At 41.8% G+C, this 24,140-nt stretch overlaps 9 non-coding genes across 9 annotated transcripts; all 9 read left to right on the forward strand.

Moving 5' to 3' along the window:
- The first annotated feature begins 1,841 nt into the window (after positions 1 to 1,841).
- On the forward strand, positions 1,842 to 1,948 carry LOC124620797. Its single transcript, XR_006980324.1, has one exon. It is a non-coding gene; the product is annotated as a U6 spliceosomal RNA (small nuclear RNA).
- A 2,487-nt stretch (positions 1,949 to 4,435) lies between these two features.
- LOC124620798 lies at positions 4,436 to 4,542 on the forward strand. Its single transcript, XR_006980325.1, has one exon. It is a non-coding gene; the product is annotated as a U6 spliceosomal RNA (small nuclear RNA).
- A 2,487-nt stretch (positions 4,543 to 7,029) lies between these two features.
- On the forward strand, positions 7,030 to 7,136 carry LOC124620799. The gene has a single exon (XR_006980326.1). It is a non-coding gene; the product is annotated as a U6 spliceosomal RNA (small nuclear RNA).
- A 2,487-nt stretch (positions 7,137 to 9,623) lies between these two features.
- Positions 9,624 to 9,730, forward strand: LOC124620800. Its single transcript, XR_006980327.1, has one exon. It is a non-coding gene; the product is annotated as a U6 spliceosomal RNA (small nuclear RNA).
- A 2,487-nt stretch (positions 9,731 to 12,217) lies between these two features.
- Positions 12,218 to 12,324, forward strand: LOC124620801. Its single transcript, XR_006980328.1, has one exon. It is a non-coding gene; the product is annotated as a U6 spliceosomal RNA (small nuclear RNA).
- A 2,487-nt stretch (positions 12,325 to 14,811) lies between these two features.
- LOC124620803 lies at positions 14,812 to 14,918 on the forward strand. Its single transcript, XR_006980329.1, has one exon. It is a non-coding gene; the product is annotated as a U6 spliceosomal RNA (small nuclear RNA).
- Positions 14,919 to 17,405: 2,487 nt separating this feature from the next.
- On the forward strand, positions 17,406 to 17,512 carry LOC124620804. Its single transcript, XR_006980330.1, has one exon. It is a non-coding gene; the product is annotated as a U6 spliceosomal RNA (small nuclear RNA).
- Positions 17,513 to 19,999: 2,487 nt separating this feature from the next.
- Positions 20,000 to 20,106, forward strand: LOC124620806. Its single transcript, XR_006980331.1, has one exon. It is a non-coding gene; the product is annotated as a U6 spliceosomal RNA (small nuclear RNA).
- A 2,487-nt stretch (positions 20,107 to 22,593) lies between these two features.
- LOC124620807 lies at positions 22,594 to 22,700 on the forward strand. The gene has a single exon (XR_006980332.1). It is a non-coding gene; the product is annotated as a U6 spliceosomal RNA (small nuclear RNA).
- The last annotated feature ends 1,440 nt before the right edge of the window (positions 22,701 to 24,140 follow it).

Genomic DNA, 24,140 nt, shown 5'->3' on the forward strand with positions numbered 1-24,140 from the left:
CCACAACATTTAACTTTATTCATCTTCATGGCTGCAGCTGATGCCATAATTGTTTCAGCACCATAAATAAACATGTGAAGGAAGATGTCTCTTTAATCATTAAGTGTGCAAGCTACCCCTTTACAAGAAGTTCATTTAACATTATGTTTCAAGTAACTTTCCTAGTGGCCTTGCTATCCAGCTGCAGCCTCATAATACAGACTGCAGGTGACACCTCATCAGATTCTTAACTGAAGCATATCTGCCTGTGTAATAAGCCACTGCCCTTCACCTAAAAACCAACTATTACAGCAAATCTGTGGTGCACAAGCAAGTCATGTACAAATTTCACTGGTGTGACGCACAAAGTATTTTCCCACATGTCTGGCAATCTGCCACTACATATAGTTACCTAAATTAAATTCAAAAGTGTCAGCCAATGAATACCACAACACTGAAGTGTTTAGAAAGCAGACCAGTATGCTAGTATTAACATATAGTATTTAGATGTGAGGCTCTACTATTTTGACAGCACTTTGAATCCCATCAATGTCATACAAGTCGATGCTGTTCACAATTACAGCTGATGCACCTCTCATCCTGTGTCTAGCAGAAAGATTGGACAAACCCTGCATGCAATATTCATCATGTCACATACACAGAAGCTCTAGCACATAAGCAGATACAGAGGCAGTCAAGACACAAAACACTAGCTAGCTTCAGGATTTTGGAATAGACAGCAACATCACAAACCAGTTTGTGTCACATGACACCAGTAGCTACTCAGTTATTAACTGCTTTCAGATACTAAATCTATCACTCTTTGTTTTGCACTAGCAATTCTTCCTGTAATAACAACATTCACCAAACTGGATTACATCTGACTGACATTTCACAGGAACATAACTACAGCTACTAACACAATGCTAACTTGGTTTCTCTCACCACATGTCCCCTCAACATTTTAGGCTCATTCACACATCTCCATCACAGTGTTTCACTGTTGCCAAGTAGACCTGCCCTGTGTAAACTTGGATCAACACAAATATATCACCTGGTATTGTACTGAAAACGGAACTATGTCCATCATTCCTACTACTACCTTACACAACTCGCATTCACCCATCCATGCGCTAGTAGTGACCTACACTGCTGTGTTTCAAAGTGTGCAATATGAATGGTGTTTTTAATGGTTCGTGAGGCTACTGTGTCTCTTTTTGCAGTCACTATTGTCTTCTGGCGCCATTGGATGAATAGGAGTTACTCAATAATTTAGATGGTCACACACTGTGTCTTCTTGTGCTGTACTTGATGTGTGAGTTAAAAGTTGCCTTGCACTCTGTCATTAAATCGATTAGTATCGTGAGAAAGTACCACTGAAAGAGTAATGCAATTTGTGTTAGCAGTGAAGACAGTTTCGCAAAAATATTCGCTTGTTTTGAGAGTCTTCAAGACCTGCTACCAGCTCCAATCAGCGCCATTTATCCCACACATTAGAGAAGTGTGTTTCATAGGTATGCCTATAAGACACTAAACTCGGAATGTGAGAACATGGCGACAATACGTGCCATCATGTCTTGCTGCCGCCTAGCGGCAGCTGTGTGAACCTGCTGCTGCTGCTCTGGGTGGATGCTGCGAGAGCAAGCGACTCTACGATCTAAGTTTTACATCCAATACTGCCAAATAATACGGTTAACAGAGCTGCCACTTACTAAGAACGACACCTCGCAGTAATTAATTCACAGATTAGCACTCGGCAGGCCTTGTGTTCCTCGCCAGAGCTGCGTAAAGCTACGTCCAAGCCGAACCATATTTGACGCGACGCCATAACTATATATACAATTTCAGAGGGCTCCTCGAATGTACTCGCTTCGGCGGTACATATACTAAAATTGGAACGATACAGAGAAGATTAGCATGGCCCCTGCGCAAGGATGACACGCAAAATCGTGAAGCGTTCCACATTTTTTTCGCAATCTCACTCTCTCATGTCTCACATCAGCTGCTAATACCCTCAGCCACCTACACAAGTTTCGCTTCATATCTGCACCCACTTGTCACAAACTATGCTGTCCATTTACGCAGTTCTCCTCCACTCTCTTTCATTCACAACAGAACATGATAAAACTGGCAATAAACCTATCCCTTACATCACCAATGCACATCTAAAATGTCACTCTAATAACAACTCAGCAAGCACACCAAAACCACAACTACACTGACACAAGTACATGTCACTAGCACCCCTTCAGCTCATTCACAAACCTGACACAAATCACAGCCAGTCTAAGACTAAGCCTAGCACAGGCAAAAGCCTCTTCTCTTCCTCAGTATCACACTCTGCTGTCACAACATCTCTTCCTACTGTCTCAATCACGTCATTTCATAACACACACCTACTGCCACACACAACATTTGGAAACCTTACATCAACTTTACACAAGATAGCTGCATGTTCCAAATCTTTCTCACTCACATACTTTCACTCACACTACTGCTTAAATACACTCTAGCGCTCTAAAATTAGCTTGCATTACCTAATATTTATTTTTCTCTAACGCCTACAAAGCTTCTGGTGCCTGTATGCCACTATCACATACTGACTGCACACAGACCCACAACATTTAACTTTATTCATCTTCATGGCTGCAGCTGATGCCATAATTGTTTCAGCACCATAAATAAACATGTGAAGGAAGATGTCTCTTTAATCATTAGGTGTGCAAGCTACCCCTTTACAAGAAGTTCATTTAACATTATGTTTCAAGTAACTTTCCTAGTGGCCTTGCTATCCAGCTGCAGCCTCATAATACAGACTGCAGGTGACACCTCATCAGATTCTTAACTGAAGCATATCTGCCTGTGTAATAAGCCACTGCCCTTCACCTAAAAACCAACTATTACAGCAAATCTGTGGTGCACAAGCAAGTCATGTACAAATTTCACTGGTGTGACGCACAAAGTATTTTCCCACATGTCTGGCAATCTGCCACTACATATAGTTACCTAAATTAAATTCAAAAGTGTCAGCCAATGAATACCACAACACTGAAGTGTTTAGAAAGCAGACCAGTATGCTAGTATTAACATATAGTATTTAGATGTGAGGCTCTACTATTTTGACAGCACTTTGAATCCCATCAATGTCATACAAGTCGATGCTGTTCACAATTACAGCTGATGCACCTCTCATCCTGTGTCTAGCAGAAAGATTGGACAAACCCTGCATGCAATATTCATCATGTCACATACACAGAAGCTCTAGCACATAAGCAGATACAGAGGCAGTCAAGACACAAAACACTAGCTAGCTTCAGGATTTTGGAATAGACAGCAACATCACAAACCAGTTTGTGTCACATGACACCAGTAGCTACTCAGTTATTAACTGCTTTCAGATACTAAATCTATCACTCTTTGTTTTGCACTAGCAATTCTTCCTGTAATAACAACATTCACCAAACTGGATTACATCTGACTGACATTTCACAGGAACATAACTACAGCTACTAACACAATGCTAACTTGGTTTCTCTCACCACATGTCCCCTCAACATTTTAGGCTCATTCACACATCTCCATCACAGTGTTTCACTGTTGCCAAGTAGACCTGCCCTGTGTAAACTTGGATCAACACAAATATATCACCTGGTATTGTACTGAAAACGGAACTATGTCCATCATTCCTACTACTACCTTACACAACTCGCATTCACCCATCCATGCGCTAGTAGTGACCTACACTGCTGTGTTTCAAAGTGTGCAATATGAATGGTGTTTTTAATGGTTCGTGAGGCTACTGTGTCTCTTTTTGCAGTCACTATTGTCTTCTGGCGCCATTGGATGAATAGGAGTTACTCAATAATTTAGATGGTCACACACTGTGTCTTCTTGTGCTGTACTTGATGTGTGAGTTAAAAGTTGCCTTGCACTCTGTCATTAAATCGATTAGTATCGTGAGAAAGTACCACTGAAAGAGTAATGCAATTTGTGTTAGCAGTGAAGACAGTTTCGCAAAAATATTCGCTTGTTTTGAGAGTCTTCAAGACCTGCTACCAGCTCCAATCAGCGCCATTTATCCCACACATTAGAGAAGTGTGTTTCATAGGTATGCCTATAAGACACTAAACTCGGAATGTGAGAACATGGCGACAATACGTGCCATCATGTCTTGCTGCCGCCTAGCGGCAGCTGTGTGAACCTGCTGCTGCTGCTCTGGGTGGATGCTGCGAGAGCAAGCGACTCTACGATCTAAGTTTTACATCCAATACTGCCAAATAATACGGTTAACAGAGCTGCCACTTACTAAGAACGACACCTCGCAGTAATTAATTCACAGATTAGCACTCGGCAGGCCTTGTGTTCCTCGCCAGAGCTGCGTAAAGCTACGTCCAAGCCGAACCATATTTGACGCGACGCCATAACTATATATACAATTTCAGAGGGCTCCTCGAATGTACTCGCTTCGGCGGTACATATACTAAAATTGGAACGATACAGAGAAGATTAGCATGGCCCCTGCGCAAGGATGACACGCAAAATCGTGAAGCGTTCCACATTTTTTTCGCAATCTCACTCTCTCATGTCTCACATCAGCTGCTAATACCCTCAGCCACCTACACAAGTTTCGCTTCATATCTGCACCCACTTGTCACAAACTATGCTGTCCATTTACGCAGTTCTCCTCCACTCTCTTTCATTCACAACAGAACATGATAAAACTGGCAATAAACCTATCCCTTACATCACCAATGCACATCTAAAATGTCACTCTAATAACAACTCAGCAAGCACACCAAAACCACAACTACACTGACACAAGTACATGTCACTAGCACCCCTTCAGCTCATTCACAAACCTGACACAAATCACAGCCAGTCTAAGACTAAGCCTAGCACAGGCAAAAGCCTCTTCTCTTCCTCAGTATCACACTCTGCTGTCACAACATCTCTTCCTACTGTCTCAATCACGTCATTTCATAACACACACCTACTGCCACACACAACATTTGGAAACCTTACATCAACTTTACACAAGATAGCTGCATGTTCCAAATCTTTCTCACTCACATACTTTCACTCACACTACTGCTTAAATACACTCTAGCGCTCTAAAATTAGCTTGCATTACCTAATATTTATTTTTCTCTAACGCCTACAAAGCTTCTGGTGCCTGTATGCCACTATCACATACTGACTGCACACAGACCCACAACATTTAACTTTATTCATCTTCATGGCTGCAGCTGATGCCATAATTGTTTCAGCACCATAAATAAACATGTGAAGGAAGATGTCTCTTTAATCATTAAGTGTGCAAGCTACCCCTTTACAAGAAGTTCATTTAACATTATGTTTCAAGTAACTTTCCTAGTGGCCTTGCTATCCAGCTGCAGCCTCATAATACAGACTGCAGGTGACACCTCATCAGATTCTTAACTGAAGCATATCTGCCTGTGTAATAAGCCACTGCCCTTCACCTAAAAACCAACTATTACAGCAAATCTGTGGTGCACAAGCAAGTCATGTACAAATTTCACTGGTGTGACGCACAAAGTATTTTCCCACATGTCTGGCAATCTGCCACTACATATAGTTACCTAAATTAAATTCAAAAGTGTCAGCCAATGAATACCACAACACTGAAGTGTTTAGAAAGCAGACCAGTATGCTAGTATTAACATATAGTATTTAGATGTGAGGCTCTACTATTTTGACAGCACTTTGAATCCCATCAATGTCATACAAGTCGATGCTGTTCACAATTACAGCTGATGCACCTCTCATCCTGTGTCTAGCAGAAAGATTGGACAAACCCTGCATGCAATATTCATCATGTCACATACACAGAAGCTCTAGCACATAAGCAGATACAGAGGCAGTCAAGACACAAAACACTAGCTAGCTTCAGGATTTTGGAATAGACAGCAACATCACAAACCAGTTTGTGTCACATGACACCAGTAGCTACTCAGTTATTAACAGCTTTCAGATACTAAATCTATCACTCTTTGTTTTGCACTAGCAATTCTTCCTGTAATAACAACATTCACCAAACTGGATTACATCTGACTGACATTTCACAGGAACATAACTACAGCTACTAACACAATGCTAACTTGGTTTCTCTCACCACATGTCCCCTCAACATTTTAGGCTCATTCACACATCTCCATCACAGTGTTTCACTGTTGCCAAGTAGCCCTGCCCTGTGTAAACTTGGATCAACACAAATATATCACCTGGTATTGTACTGAAAACGGAACTATGTCCATCATTCCTACTACTACCTTACACAACTCGCATTCACCCATCCATGCGCTAGTAGTGACCTACACTGCTGTGTTTCAAAGTGTGCAATATGAATGGTGTTTTTAATGGTTCGTGAGGCTACTGTGTCTCTTTTTGCAGTCACTATTGTCTTCTGGCGCCATTGGATGAATAGGAGTTACTCAATAATTTAGATGGTCACACACTGTGTCTTCTTGTGCTGTACTTGATGTGTGAGTTAAAAGTTGCCTTGCACTCTGTCATTAAATCGATTAGTATCGTGAGAAAGTACCACTGAAAGAGTAATGCAATTTGTGTTAGCAGTGAAGACAGTTTCGCAAAAATATTCGCTTGTTTTGAGAGTCTTCAAGACCTGCTACCAGCTCCAATCAGCGCCATTTATCCCACACATTAGAGAAGTGTGTTTCATAGGTATGCCTATAAGACACTAAACTCGGAATGTGAGAACATGGCGACAATACGTGCCATCATGTCTTGCTGCCGCCTAGCGGCAGCTGTGTGAACCTGCTGCTGCTGCTCTGGGTGGATGCTGCGAGAGCAAGCGACTCTACGATCTAAGTTTTACATCCAATACTGCCAAATAATACGGTTAACAGAGCTGCCACTTACTAAGAACGACACCTCGCAGTAATTAATTCACAGATTAGCACTCGGCAGGCCTTGTGTTCCTCGCCAGAGCTGCGTAAAGCTACGTCCAAGCCGAACCATATTTGACGCGACGCCATAACTATATATACAATTTCAGAGGGCTCCTCGAATGTACTCGCTTCGGCGGTACATATACTAAAATTGGAACGATACAGAGAAGATTAGCATGGCCCCTGCGCAAGGATGACACGCAAAATCGTGAAGCGTTCCACATTTTTTTCGCAATCTCACTCTCTCATGTCTCACATCAGCTGCTAATACCCTCAGCCACCTACACAAGTTTCGCTTCATATCTGCACCCACTTGTCACAAACTATGCTGTCCATTTACGCAGTTCTCCTCCACTCTCTTTCATTCACAACAGAACATGATAAAACTGGCAATAAACCTATCCCTTACATCACCAATGCACATCTAAAATGTCACTCTAATAACAACTCAGCAAGCACACCAAAACCACAACTACACTGACACAAGTACATGTCACTAGCACCCCTTCAGCTCATTCACAAACCTGACACAAATCACAGCCAGTCTAAGACTAAGCCTAGCACAGGCAAAAGCCTCTTCTCTTCCTCAGTATCACACTCTGCTGTCACAACATCTCTTCCTACTGTCTCAATCACGTCATTTCATAACACACACCTACTGCCACACACAACATTTGGAAACCTTACATCAACTTTACACAAGATAGCTGCATGTTCCAAATCTTTCTCACTCACATACTTTCACTCACACTACTGCTTAAATACACTCTAGCGCTCTAAAATTAGCTTGCATTACCTAATATTTATTTTTCTCTAACGCCTACAAAGCTTCTGGTGCCTGTATGCCACTATCACATACTGACTGCACACAGACCCACAACATTTAACTTTATTCATCTTCATGGCTGCAGCTGATGCCATAATTGTTTCAGCACCATAAATAAACATGTGAAGGAAGATGTCTCTTTAATCATTAAGTGTGCAAGCTACCCCTTTACAAGAAGTTCATTTAACATTATGTTTCAAGTAACTTTCCTAGTGGCCTTGCTATCCAGCTGCAGCCTCATAATACAGACTGCAGGTGACACCTCATCAGATTCTTAACTGAAGCATATCTGCCTGTGTAATAAGCCACTGCCCTTCACCTAAAAACCAACTATTACAGCAAATCTGTGGTGCACAAGCAAGTCATGTACAAATTTCACTGGTGTGACGCACAAAGTATTTTCCCACATGTCTGGCAATCTGCCACTACATATAGTTACCTAAATTAAATTCAAAAGTGTCAGCCAATGAATACCACAACACTGAAGTGTTTAGAAAGCAGACCAGTATGCTAGTATTAACATATAGTATTTAGATGTGAGGCTCTACTATTTTGACAGCACTTTGAATCCCATCAATGTCATACAAGTCGATGCTGTTCACAATTACAGCTGATGCACCTCTCATCCTGTGTCTAGCAGAAAGATTGGACAAACCCTGCATGCAATATTCATCATGTCACATACACAGAAGCTCTAGCACATAAGCAGATACAGAGGCAGTCAAGACACAAAACACTAGCTAGCTTCAGGATTTTGGAATAGACAGCAACATCACAAACCAGTTTGTGTCACATGACACCAGTAGCTACTCAGTTATTAACTGCTTTCAGATACTAAATCTATCACTCTTTGTTTTGCACTAGCAATTCTTCCTGTAATAACAACATTCACCAAACTGGATTACATCTGACTGACATTTCACAGGAACATAACTACAGCTACTAACACAATGCTAACTTGGTTTCTCTCACCACATGTCCCCTCAACATTTTAGGCTCATTCACACATCTCCATCACAGTGTTTCACTGTTGCCAAGTAGACCTGCCCTGTGTAAACTTGGATCAACACAAATATATCACCTGGTATTGTACTGAAAACGGAACTATGTCCATCATTCCTACTACTACCTTACACAACTCGCATTCACCCATCCATGCGCTAGTAGTGACCTACACTGCTGTGTTTCAAAGTGTGCAATATGAATGGTGTTTTTAATGGTTCGTGAGGCTACTGTGTCTCTTTTTGCAGTCACTATTGTCTTCTGGCGCCATTGGATGAATAGGAGTTACTCAATAATTTAGATGGTCACACACTGTGTCTTCTTGTGCTGTACTTGATGTGTGAGTTAAAAGTTGCCTTGCACTCTGTCATTAAATCGATTAGTATCGTGAGAAAGTACCACTGAAAGAGTAATGCAATTTGTGTTAGCAGTGAAGACAGTTTCGCAAAAATATTCGCTTGTTTTGAGAGTCTTCAAGACCTGCTACCAGCTCCAATCAGCGCCATTTATCCCACACATTAGAGAAGTGTGTTTCATAGGTATGCCTATAAGACACTAAACTCGGAATGTGAGAACATGGCGACAATACGTGCCATCATGTCTTGCTGCCGCCTAGCGGCAGCTGTGTGAACCTGCTGCTGCTGCTCTGGGTGGATGCTGCGAGAGCAAGCGACTCTACGATCTAAGTTTTACATCCAATACTGCCAAATAATACGGTTAACAGAGCTGCCACTTACTAAGAACGACACCTCGCAGTAATTAATTCACAGATTAGCACTCGGCAGGCCTTGTGTTCCTCGCCAGAGCTGCGTAAAGCTACGTCCAAGCCGAACCATATTTGACGCGACGCCATAACTATATATACAATTTCAGAGGGCTCCTCGAATGTACTCGCTTCGGCGGTACATATACTAAAATTGGAACGATACAGAGAAGATTAGCATGGCCCCTGCGCAAGGATGACACGCAAAATCGTGAAGCGTTCCACATTTTTTTCGCAATCTCACTCTCTCATGTCTCACATCAGCTGCTAATACCCTCAGCCACCTACACAAGTTTCGCTTCATATCTGCACCCACTTGTCACAAACTATGCTGTCCATTTACGCAGTTCTCCTCCACTCTCTTTCATTCACAACAGAACATGATAAAACTGGCAATAAACCTATCCCTTACATCACCAATGCACATCTAAAATGTCACTCTAATAACAACTCAGCAAGCACACCAAAACCACAACTACACTGACACAAGTACATGTCACTAGCACCCCTTCAGCTCATTCACAAACCTGACACAAATCACAGCCAGTCTAAGACTAAGCCTAGCACAGGCAAAAGCCTCTTCTCTTCCTCAGTATCACACTCTGCTGTCACAACATCTCTTCCTACTGTCTCAATCACGTCATTTCATAACACACACCTACTGCCACACACAACATTTGGAAACCTTACATCAACTTTACACAAGATAGCTGCATGTTCCAAATCTTTCTCACTCACATACTTTCACTCACACTACTGCTTAAATACACTCTAGCGCTCTAAAATTAGCTTGCATTACCTAATATTTATTTTTCTCTAACGCCTACAAAGCTTCTGGTGCCTGTATGCCACTATCACATACTGACTGCACACAGACCCACAACATTTAACTTTATTCATCTTCATGGCTGCAGCTGATGCCATAATTGTTTCAGCACCATAAATAAACATGTGAAGGAAGATGTCTCTTTAATCATTAAGTGTGCAAGCTACCCCTTTACAAGAAGTTCATTTAACGTTATGTTTCAAGTAACTTTCCTAGTGGCCTTGCTATCCAGCTGCAGCCTCATAATACAGACTGCAGGTGACACCTCATCAGATTCTTAACTGAAGCATATCTGCCTGTGTAATAAGCCACTGCCCTTCACCTAAAAACCAACTATTACAGCAAATCTGTGGTGCACAAGCAAGTCATGTACAAATTTCACTGGTGTGACGCACAAAGTATTTTCCCACATGTCTGGCAATCTGCCACTACATATAGTTACCTAAATTAAATTCAAAAGTGTCAGCCAATGAATACCACAACACTGAAGTGTTTAGAAAGCAGACCAGTATGCTAGTATTAACATATAGTATTTAGATGTGAGGCTCTACTATTTTGACAGCACTTTGAATCCCATCAATGTCATACAAGTCGATGCTGTTCACAATTACAGCTGATGCACCTCTCATCCTGTGTCTAGCAGAAAGATTGGACAAACCCTGCATGCAATATTCATCATGTCACATACACAGAAGCTCTAGCACATAAGCAGATACAGAGGCAGTCAAGACACAAAACACTAGCTAGCTTCAGGATTTTGGAATAGACAGCAACATCACAAACCAGTTTGTGTCACATGACACCAGTAGCTACTCAGTTATTAACTGCTTTCAGATACTAAATCTATCACTCTTTGTTTTGCACTAGCAATTCTTCCTGTAATAACAACATTCACCAAACTGGATTACATCTGACTGACATTTCACAGGAACATAACTACAGCTACTAACACAATGCTAACTTGGTTTCTCTCACCACATGTCCCCTCAACATTTTAGGCTCATTCACACATCTCCATCACAGTGTTTCACTGTTGCCAAGTAGACCTGCCCTGTGTAAACTTGGATCAACACAAATATATCACCTGGTATTGTACTGAAAACGGAACTATGTCCATCATTCCTACTACTACCTTACACAACTCGCATTCACCCATCCATGCGCTAGTAGTGACCTACACTGCTGTGTTTCAAAGTGTGCAATATGAATGGTGTTTTTAATGGTTCGTGAGGCTACTGTGTCTCTTTTTGCAGTCACTATTGTCTTCTGGCGCCATTGGATGAATAGGAGTTACTCAATAATTTAGATGGTCACACACTGTGTCTTCTTGTGCTGTACTTGATGTGTGAGTTAAAAGTTGCCTTGCACTCTGTCATTAAATCGATTAGTATCGTGAGAAAGTACCACTGAAAGAGTAATGCAATTTGTGTTAGCAGTGAAGACAGTTTCGCAAAAATATTCGCTTGTTTTGAGAGTCTTCAAGACCTGCTACCAGCTCCAATCAGCGCCATTTATCCCACACATTAGAGAAGTGTGTTTCATAGGTATGCCTATAAGACACTAAACTCGGAATGTGAGAACATGGCGACAATACGTGCCATCATGTCTTGCTGCCGCCTAGCGGCAGCTGTGTGAACCTGCTGCTGCTGCTCTGGGTGGATGCTGCGAGAGCAAGCGACTCTACGATCTAAGTTTTACATCCAATACTGCCAAATAATACGGTTAACAGAGCTGCCACTTACTAAGAACGACACCTCGCAGTAATTAATTCACAGATTAGCACTCGGCAGGCCTTGTGTTCCTCGCCAGAGCTGCGTAAAGCTACGTCCAAGCCGAACCATATTTGACGCGACGCCATAACTATATATACAATTTCAGAGGGCTCCTCGAATGTACTCGCTTCGGCGGTACATATACTAAAATTGGAACGATACAGAGAAGATTAGCATGGCCCCTGCGCAAGGATGACACGCAAAATCGTGAAGCGTTCCACATTTTTTTCGCAATCTCACTCTCTCATGTCTCACATCAGCTGCTAATACCCTCAGCCACCTACACAAGTTTCGCTTCATATCTGCACCCACTTGTCACAAACTATGCTGTCCATTTACGCAGTTCTCCTCCACTCTCTTTCATTCACAACAGAACATGATAAAACTGGCAATAAACCTATCCCTTACATCACCAATGCACATCTAAAATGTCACTCTAATAACAACTCAGCAAGCACACCAAAACCACAACTACACTGACACAAGTACATGTCACTAGCACCCCTTCAGCTCATTCACAAACCTGACACAAATCACAGCCAGTCTAAGACTAAGCCTAGCACAGGCAAAAGCCTCTTCTCTTCCTCAGTATCACACTCTGCTGTCACAACATCTCTTCCTACTGTCTCAATCACGTCATTTCATAACACACACCTACTGCCACACACAACATTTGGAAACCTTACATCAACTTTACACAAGATAGCTGCATGTTCCAAATCTTTCTCACTCACATACTTTCACTCACACTACTGCTTAAATACACTCTAGCGCTCTAAAATTAGCTTGCATTACCTAATATTTATTTTTCTCTAACGCCTACAAAGCTTCTGGTGCCTGTATGCCACTATCACATACTGACTGCACACAGACCCACAACATTTAACTTTATTCATCTTCATGGCTGCAGCTGATGCCATAATTGTTTCAGCACCATAAATAAACATGTGAAGGAAGATGTCTCTTTAATCATTAAGTGTGCAAGCTACCCCTTTACAAGAAGTTCATTTAACATTATGTTTCAAGTAACTTTCCTAGTGGCCTTGCTATCCAGCTGCAGCCTCATAATACAGACTGCAGGTGACACCTCATCAGATTCTTAACTGAAGCATATCTGCCTGTGTAATAAGCCACTGCCCTTCACCTAAAAACCAACTATTACAGCAAATCTGTGGTGCACAAGCAAGTCATGTACAAATTTCACTGGTGTGACGCACAAAGTATTTTCCCACATGTCTGGCAATCTGCCACTACATATAGTTACCTAAATTAAATTCAAAAGTGTCAGCCAATGAATACCACAACACTGAAGTGTTTAGAAAGCAGACCAGTATGCTAGTATTAACATATAGTATTTAGATGTGAGGCTCTACTATTTTGACAGCACTTTGAATCCCATCAATGTCATACAAGTCGATGCTGTTCACAATTACAGCTGATGCACCTCTCATCCTGTGTCTAGCAGAAAGATTGGACAAACCCTGCATGCAATATTCATCATGTCACATACACAGAAGCTCTAGCACATAAGCAGATACAGAGGCAGTCAAGACACAAAACACTAGCTAGCTTCAGGATTTTGGAATAGACAGCAACATCACAAACCAGTTTGTGTCACATGACACCAGTAGCTACTCAGTTATTAACTGCTTTCAGATACTAAATCTATCACTCTTTGTTTTGCACTAGCAATTCTTCCTGTAATAACAACATTCACCAAACTGGATTACATCTGACTGACATTTCACAGGAACATAACTACAGCTACTAACACAATGCTAACTTGGTTTCTCTCACCACATGTCCCCTCAACATTTTAGGCTCATTCACACATCTCCATCACAGTGTTTCACTGTTGCCAAGTAGCCCTGCCCTGTGTAAACTTGGATCAACACAAATATATCACCTGGTATTGTACTGAAAACGGAACTATGTCCATCATTCCTACTACTACCTTACACAACTCGCATTCACCCATCCATGCGCTAGTAGTGACCTACACTGCTGTGTTTCAAAGTGTGCAATATGAATGGTGTTTTTAATGGTTCGTGAGGCTACTGTGTCTCTTTTTGCAGTCACTATTGTCTTCTGGCGCCATTGGATGAATAGGAGTTACTCAATAATTTAGATGGTCACACACTGTGTCTTCTTGTGCTGTACTTGATGTGTGAGTTAAAAGTTGCCTTGCACTCTGTCATTAAATCGATTAGTATCGTGAGAAAGTACCACTGAAAGAGTAATGCAATTTGTGTTAGCAGTGAAGACAGTTTCGCAAAAATATTCGCTTGTTTTGAGAGTCTTCAAGACCTGCTACCAGCTCCAATCAGCGCCATTTATCCCACACATTAGAGAAGTGTGTTTCATAGGTATGCCTATAAGACACTAAACTCGGAATGTGAGAACATGGCGACAATACGTGCCATCATGTCTTGCTGCCGCCTAGCGGCAGCTGTGTGAACCTGCTGCTGCTGCTCTGGGTGGATGCTGCGAGAGCAAGCGACTCTACGATCTAAGTTTTACATCCAATACTGCCAAATAATACGGTTAACAGAGCTGCCACTTACTAAGAACGACACCTCGCAGTAATTAATTCACAGATTAGCACTCGGCAGGCCTTGTGTTCCTCGCCAGAGCTGCGTAAAGCTACGTCCAAGCCGAACCATATTTGACGCGACGCCATAACTATATATACAATTTCAGAGGGCTCCTCGAATGTACTCGCTTCGGCGGTACATATACTAAAATTGGAACGATACAGAGAAGATTAGCATGGCCCCTGCGCAAGGATGACACGCAAAATCGTGAAGCGTTCCACATTTTTTTCGCAATCTCACTCTCTCATGTCTCACATCAGCTGCTAATACCCTCAGCCACCTACACAAGTTTCGCTTCATATCTGCACCCACTTGTCACAAACTATGCTGTCCATTTACGCAGTTCTCCTCCACTCTCTTTCATTCACAACAGAACATGATAAAACTGGCAATAAACCTATCCCTTACATCACCAATGCACATCTAAAATGTCACTCTAATAACAACTCAGCAAGCACACCAAAACCACAACTACACTGACACAAGTACATGTCACTAGCACCCCTTCAGCTCATTCACAAACCTGACACAAATCACAGCCAGTCTAAGACTAAGCCTAGCACAGGCAAAAGCCTCTTCTCTTCCTCAGTATCACACTCTGCTGTCACAACATCTCTTCCTACTGTCTCAATCACGTCATTTCATAACACACACCTACTGCCACACACAACATTTGGAAACCTTACATCAACTTTACACAAGATAGCTGCATGTTCCAAATCTTTCTCACTCACATACTTTCACTCACACTACTGCTTAAATACACTCTAGCGCTCTAAAATTAGCTTGCATTACCTAATATTTATTTTTCTCTAACGCCTACAAAGCTTCTGGTGCCTGTATGCCACTATCACATACTGACTGCACACAGACCCACAACATTTAACTTTATTCATCTTCATGGCTGCAGCTGATGCCATAATTGTTTCAGCACCATAAATAAACATGTGAAGGAAGATGTCTCTTTAATCATTAGGTGTGCAAGCTACCCCTTTACAAGAAGTTCATTTAACATTATGTTTCAAGTAACTTTCCTAGTGGCCTTGCTATCCAGCTGCAGCCTCATAATACAGACTGCAGGTGACACCTCATCAGATTCTTAACTGAAGCATATCTGCCTGTGTAATAAGCCACTGCCCTTCACCTAAAAACCAACTATTACAGCAAATCTGTGGTGCACAAGCAAGTCATGTACAAATTTCACTGGTGTGACGCACAAAGTATTTTCCCACATGTCTGGCAATCTGCCACTACATATAGTTACCTAAATTAAATTCAAAAGTGTCAGCCAATGAATACCACAACACTGAAGTGTTTAGAAAGCAGACCAGTATGCTAGTATTAACATATAGTATTTAGATGTGAGGCTCTACTATTTTGACAGCACTTTGAATCCCATCAATGTCATACAAGTCGATGCTGTTCACAATTACAGCTGATGCACCTCTCATCCTGTGTCTAGCAGAAAGATTGGACAAACCCTGCATGCAATATTCATCATGTCACATACACAGAAGCTCTAGCACATAAGCAGATACAGAGGCAGTCAAGACACAAAACACTAGCTAGCTTCAGGATTTTGGAATAGACAGCAACATCACAAACCAGTTTGTGTCACATGACACCAGTAGCTACTCAGTTATTAACTGCTTTCAGATACTAAATCTATCACTCTTTGTTTTGCACTAGCAATTCTTCCTGTAATAACAACATTCACCAAACTGGATTACATCTGACTGACATTTCACAGGAACATAACTACAGCTACTAACACAATGCTAACTTGGTTTCTCTCACCACATGTCCCCTCAACATTTTAGGCTCATTCACACATCTCCATCACAGTGTTTCACTGTTGCCAAGTAGACCTGCCCTGTGTAAACTTGGATCAACACAAATATATCACCTGGTATTGTACTGAAAACGGAACTATGTCCATCATTCCTACTACTACCTTACACAACTCGCATTCACCCATCCATGCGCTAGTAGTGACCTACACTGCTGTGTTTCAAAGTGTGCAATATGAATGGTGTTTTTAATGGTTCGTGAGGCTACTGTGTCTCTTTTTGCAGTCACTATTGTCTTCTGGCGCCATTGGATGAATAGGAGTTACTCAATAATTTAGATGGTCACACACTGTGTCTTCTTGTGCTGTACTTGATGTGTGAGTTAAAAGTTGCCTTGCACTCTGTCATTAAATCGATTAGTATCGTGAGAAAGTACCACTGAAAGAGTAATGCAATTTGTGTTAGCAGTGAAGACAGTTTCGCAAAAATATTCGCTTGTTTTGAGAGTCTTCAAGACCTGCTACCAGCTCCAATCAGCGCCATTTATCCCACACATTAGAGAAGTGTGTTTCATAGGTATGCCTATAAGACACTAAACTCGGAATGTGAGAACATGGCGACAATACGTGCCATCATGTCTTGCTGCCGCCTAGCGGCAGCTGTGTGAACCTGCTGCTGCTGCTCTGGGTGGATGCTGCGAGAGCAAGCGACTCTACGATCTAAGTTTTACATCCAATACTGCCAAATAATACGGTTAACAGAGCTGCCACTTACTAAGAACGACACCTCGCAGTAATTAATTCACAGATTAGCACTCGGCAGGCCTTGTGTTCCTCGCCAGAGCTGCGTAAAGCTACGTCCAAGCCGAACCATATTTGACGCGACGCCATAACTATATATACAATTTCAGAGGGCTCCTCGAATGTACTCGCTTCGGCGGTACATATACTAAAATTGGAACGATACAGAGAAGATTAGCATGGCCCCTGCGCAAGGATGACACGCAAAATCGTGAAGCGTTCCACATTTTTTTCGCAATCTCACTCTCTCATGTCTCACATCAGCTGCTAATACCCTCAGCCACCTACACAAGTTTCGCTTCATATCTGCACCCACTTGTCACAAACTATGCTGTCCATTTACGCAGTTCTCCTCCACTCTCTTTCATTCACAACAGAACATGATAAAACTGGCAATAAACCTATCCCTTACATCACCAATGCACATCTAAAATGTCACTCTAATAACAACTCAGCAAGCACACCAAAACCACAACTACACTGACACAAGTACATGTCACTAGCACCCCTTCAGCTCATTCACAAACCTGACACAAATCACAGCCAGTCTAAGACTAAGCCTAGCACAGGCAAAAGCCTCTTCTCTTCCTCAGTATCACACTCTGCTGTCACAACATCTCTTCCTACTGTCTCAATCACGTCATTTCATAACACACACCTACTGCCACACACAACATTTGGAAACCTTACATCAACTTTACACAAGATAGCTGCATGTTCCAAATCTTTCTCACTCACATACTTTCACTCACACTACTGCTTAAATACACTCTAGCGCTCTAAAATTAGCTTGCATTACCTAATATTTATTTTTCTCTAACGCCTACAAAGCTTCTGGTGCCTGTATGCCACTATCACATACTGACTGCACACAGACCCACAACATTTAACTTTATTCATCTTCATGGCTGCAGCTGATGCCATAATTGTTTCAGCACCATAAATAAACATGTGAAGGAAGATGTCTCTTTAATCATTAAGTGTGCAAGCTACCCCTTTACAAGAAGTTCATTTAACATTATGTTTCAAGTAACTTTCCTAGTGGCCTTGCTATCCAGCTGCAGCCTCATAATACAGACTGCAGGTGACACCTCATCAGATTCTTAACTGAAGCATATCTGCCTGTGTAATAAGCCACTGCCCTTCACCTAAAAACCAACTATTACAGCAAATCTGTGGTGCACAAGCAAGTCATGTACAAATTTCACTGGTGTGACGCACAAAGTATTTTCCCACATGTCTGGCAATCTGCCACTACATATAGTTACCTAAATTAAATTCAAAAGTGTCAGCCAATGAATACCACAACACTGAAGTGTTTAGAAAGCAGACCAGTATGCTAGTATTAACATATAGTATTTAGATGTGAGGCTCTACTATTTTGACAGCACTTTGAATCCCATCAATGTCATACAAGTCGATGCTGTTCACAATTACAGCTGATGCACCTCTCATCCTGTGTCTAGCAGAAAGATTGGACAAACCCTGCATGCAATATTCATCATGTCACATACACAGAAGCTCTAGCACATAAGCAGATACAGAGGCAGTCAAGACACAAAACACTAGCTAGCTTCAGGATTTTGGAATAGACAGCAACATCACAAACCAGTTTGTGTCACATGACACCAGTAGCTACTCAGTTATTAACTGCTTTCAGATACTAAATCTATCACTCTTTGTTTTGCACTAGCAATTCTTCCTGTAATAACAACATTCACCAAACTGGATTACATCTGACTGACATTTCACAGGAACATAACTACAGCTACTAACACAATGCTAACTTGGTTTCTCTCACCACATGTCCCCTCAACATTTTAGGCTCATTCACACATCTCCATCACAGTGTTTCACTGTTGCCAAGTAGACCTGCCCTGTGTAAACTTGGATCAACACAAATATATCACCTGGTATTGTACTGAAAACGGAACTATGTCCATCATTCCTACTACTACCTTACACAACTCGCATTCACCCATCCATGCGCTAGTAGTGACCTACACTGCTGTGTTTCAAAGTGTGCAATATGAATGGTGTTTTTAATGGTTCGTGAGGCTACTGTGTCTCTTTTTGCAGTCACTATTGTCTTCTGGCGCCATTGGATGAATAGGAGTTACTCAATAATTTAGATGGTCACACACTGTGTCTTCTTGTGCTGTACTTGATGTGTGAGTTAAAAGTTGCCTTGCACTCTGTCATTAAATCGATTAGTATCGTGAGAAAGTACCACTGAAAGAGTAATGCAATTTGTGTTAGCAGTGAAGACAGTTTCGCAAAAATATTCGCTTGTTTTGAGAGTCTTCAAGACCTGCTACCAGCTCCAATCAGCGCCATTTATCCCACACATTAGAGAAGTGTGTTTCATAGGTATGCCTATAAGACACTAAACTCGGAATGTGAGAACATGGCGACAATACGTGCCATCATGTCTTGCTGCCGCCTAGCGGCAGCTGTGTGAACCTGCTGCTGCTGCTCTGGGTGGATGCTGCGAGAGCAAGCGACTCTACGATCTAAGTTTTACATCCAATACTGCCAAATAATACGGTTAACAGAGCTGCCACTTACTAAGAACGACACCTCGCAGTAATTAATTCACAGATTAGCACTCGGCAGGCCTTGTGTTCCTCGCCAGAGCTGCGTAAAGCTACGTCCAAGCCGAACCATATTTGACGCGACGCCATAACTATATATACAATTTCAGAGGGCTCCTCGAATGTACTCGCTTCGGCGGTACATATACTAAAATTGGAACGATACAGAGAAGATTAGCATGGCCCCTGCGCAAGGATGACACGCAAAATCGTGAAGCGTTCCACATTTTTTTCGCAATCTCACTCTCTCATGTCTCACATCAGCTGCTAATACCCTCAGCCACCTACACAAGTTTCGCTTCATATCTGCACCCACTTGTCACAAACTATGCTGTCCATTTACGCAGTTCTCCTCCACTCTCTTTCATTCACAACAGAACATGATAAAACTGGCAATAAACCTATCCCTTACATCACCAATGCACATCTAAAATGTCACTCTAATAACAACTCAGCAAGCACACCAAAACCACAACTACACTGACACAAGTACATGTCACTAGCACCCCTTCAGCTCATTCACAAACCTGACACAAATCACAGCCAGTCTAAGACTAAGCCTAGCACAGGCAAAAGCCTCTTCTCTTCCTCAGTATCACACTCTGCTGTCACAACATCTCTTCCTACTGTCTCAATCACGTCATTTCATAACACACACCTACTGCCACACACAACATTTGGAAACCTTACATCAACTTTACACAAGATAGCTGCATGTTCCAAATCTTTCTCACTCACATACTTTCACTCACACTACTGCTTAAATACACTCTAGCGCTCTAAAATTAGCTTGCATTACCTAATATTTATTTTTCTCTAACGCCTACAAAGCTTCTGGTGCCTGTATGCCACTATCACATACTGACTGCACACAGACCCACAACATTTAACTTTATTCATCTTCATGGCTGCAGCTGATGCCATAATTGTTTCAGCACCATAAATAAACATGTGAAGGAAGATGTCTCTTTAATCATTAGGTGTGCAAGCTACCCCTTTACAAGAAGTTCATTTAACATTATGTTTCAAGTAACTTTCCTAGTGGCCTTGCTATCCAGCTGCAGCCTCATAATACAGACTGCAGGTGACACCTCATCAGATTCTTAACTGAAGCATATCTGCCTGTGTAATAAGCCACTGCCCTTCACCTAAAAACCAACTATTACAGCAAATCTGTGGTGCACAAGCAAGTCATGTACAAATTTCACTGGTGTGACGCACAAAGTATTTTCCCACATGTCTGGCAATCTGCCACTACATATAGTTACCTAAATTAAATTCAAAAGTGTCAGCCAATGAATACCACAACACTGAAGTGTTTAGAAAGCAGACCAGTATGCTAGTATTAACATATAGTATTTAGATGTGAGGCTCTACTATTTTGACAGCACTTTGAATCCCATCAATGTCATACAAGTCGATGCTGTTCACAATTACAGCTGATGCACCTCTCATCCTGTGTCTAGCAGAAAGATTGGACAAACCCTGCATGCAATATTCATCATGTCACATACACAGAAGCTCTAGCACATAAGCAGATACAGAGGCAGTCAAGACACAAAACACTAGCTAGCTTCAGGATTTTGGAATAGACAGCAACATCACAAACCAGTTTGTGTCACATGACACCAGTAGCTACTCAGTTATTAACTGCTTTCAGATACTAAATCTATCACTCTTTGTTTTGCACTAGCAATTCTTCCTGTAATAACAACATTCACCAAACTGGATTACATCTGACTGACATTTCACAGGAACATAACTACAGCTACTAACACAATGCTAACTTGGTTTCTCTCACCACATGTCCCCTCAACATTTTAGGCTCATTCACACATCTCCATCACAGTGTTTCACTGTTGCCAAGTAGACCTGCCCTGTGTAAACTTGGATCAACACAAATATATCACCTGGTATTGTACTGAAAACGGAACTATGTCCATCATTCCTACTACTACCTTACACAACTCGCATTCACCCATCCATGCGCTAGTAGTGACCTACACTGCTGTGTTTCAAAGTGTGCAATATGAATGGTGTTTTTAATGGTTCGTGAGGCTACTGTGTCTCTTTTTGCAGTCACTATTGTCTTCTGGCGCCATTGGATGAATAGGAGTTACTCAATAATTTAGATGGTCACACACTGTGTCTTCTTGTGCTGTACTTGATGTGTGAGTTAAAAGTTGCCTTGCACTCTGTCATTAAATCGATTAGTATCGTGAGAAAGTACCACTGAAAGAGTAATGCAATTTGTGTTAGCAGTGAAGACAGTTTCGCAAAAATATTCGCTTGTTTTGAGAGTCTTCAAGACCTGCTACCAGCTCCAATCAGCGCCATTTATCCCACACATTAGAGAAGTGTGTTTCATAGGTATGCCTATAAGACACTAAACTCGGAATGTGAGAACATGGCGACAATACGTGCCATCATGTCTTGCTGCCGCCTAGCGGCAGCTGTGTGAACCTGCTGCTGCTGCTCTGGGTGGATGCTGCGAGAGCAAGCGACTCTACGATCTAAGTTTTACATCCAATACTGCCAAATAATACGGTTAACAGAGCTGCCACTTACTAAGAACGACACCTCGCAGTAATTAATTCACAGATTAGCACTCGGCAGGCCTTGTGTTCCTCGCCAGAGCTGCGTAAAGCTACGTCCAAGCCGAACCATATTTGACGCGACGCCATAACTATATATACAATTTCAGAGGGCTCCTCGAATGTACTCGCTTCGGCGGTACATATACTAAAATTGGAACGATACAGAGAAGATTAGCATGGCCCCTGCGCAAGGATGACACGCAAAATCGTGAAGCGTTCCACATTTTTTTCGCAATCTCACTCTCTCATGTCTCACATCAGCTGCTAATACCCTCAGCCACCTACACAAGTTTCGCTTCATATCTGCACCCACTTGTCACAAACTATGCTGTCCATTTACGCAGTTCTCCTCCACTCTCTTTCATTCACAACAGAACATGATAAAACTGGCAATAAACCTATCCCTTACATCACCAATGCACATCTAAAATGTCACTCTAATAACAACTCAGCAAGCACACCAAAACCACAACTACACTGACACAAGTACATGTCACTAGCACCCCTTCAGCTCATTCACAAACCTGACACAAATCACAGCCAGTCTAAGACTAAGCCTAGCACAGGCAAAAGCCTCTTCTCTTCCTCAGTATCACACTCTGCTGTCACAACATCTCTTCCTACTGTCTCAATCACGTCATTTCATAACACACACCTACTGCCACACACAACATTTGGAAACCTTACATCAACTTTACACAAGATAGCTGCATGTTCCAAATCTTTCTCACTCACATACTTTCACTCACACTACTGCTTAAATACACTCTAGCGCTCTAAAATTAGCTTGCATTACCTAATATTTATTTTTCTCTAACGCCTACAAAGCTTCTGGTGCCTGTATGCCACTATCACATACTGACTGCACACAGACCCACAACATTTAACTTTATTCATCTTCATGGCTGCAGCTGATGCCATAATTGTTTCAGCACCATAAATAAACATGTGAAGGAAGATGTCTCTTTAATCATTAAGTGTGCAAGCTACCCCTTTACAAGAAGTTCATTTAACATTATGTTTCAAGTAACTTTCCTAGTGGCCTTGCTATCCAGCTGCAGCCTCATAATACAGACTGCAGGTGACACCTCATCAGATTCTTAACTGAAGCATATCTGCCTGTGTAATAAGCCACTGCCCTTCACCTAAAAACCAACTATTACAGCAAATCTGTGGTGCACAAGCAAGTCATGTACAAATTTCACTGGTGTGACGCACAAAGTATTTTCCCACATGTCTGGCAATCTGCCACTACATATAGTTACCTAAATTAAATTCAAAAGTGTCAGCCAATGAATACCACAACACTGAAGTGTTTAGAAAGCAGACCAGTATGCTAGTATTAACATATAGTATTTAGATGTGAGGCTCTACTATTTTGACAGCACTTTGAATCCCATCAATGTCATACAAGTCGATGCTGTTCACAATTACAGCTGATGCACCTCTCATCCTGTGTCTAGCAGAAAGATTGGACAAACCCTGCATGCAATATTCATCATGTCACATACACAGAAGCTCTAGCACATAAGCAGATACAGAGGCAGTCAAGACACAAAACACTAGCTAGCTTCAGGATTTTGGAATAGACAGCAACATCACAAACCAGTTTGTGTCACATGACACCAGTAGCTACTCAGTTATTAACAGCTTTCAGATACTAAATCT

The sequence above is a fragment of the Schistocerca americana genome, chromosome 6 (genome assembly GCF_021461395.2).
Source record: "Schistocerca americana isolate TAMUIC-IGC-003095 chromosome 6, iqSchAmer2.1, whole genome shotgun sequence".
Taxonomy (NCBI): Eukaryota; Metazoa; Arthropoda; class Insecta; order Orthoptera; family Acrididae; genus Schistocerca; species Schistocerca americana.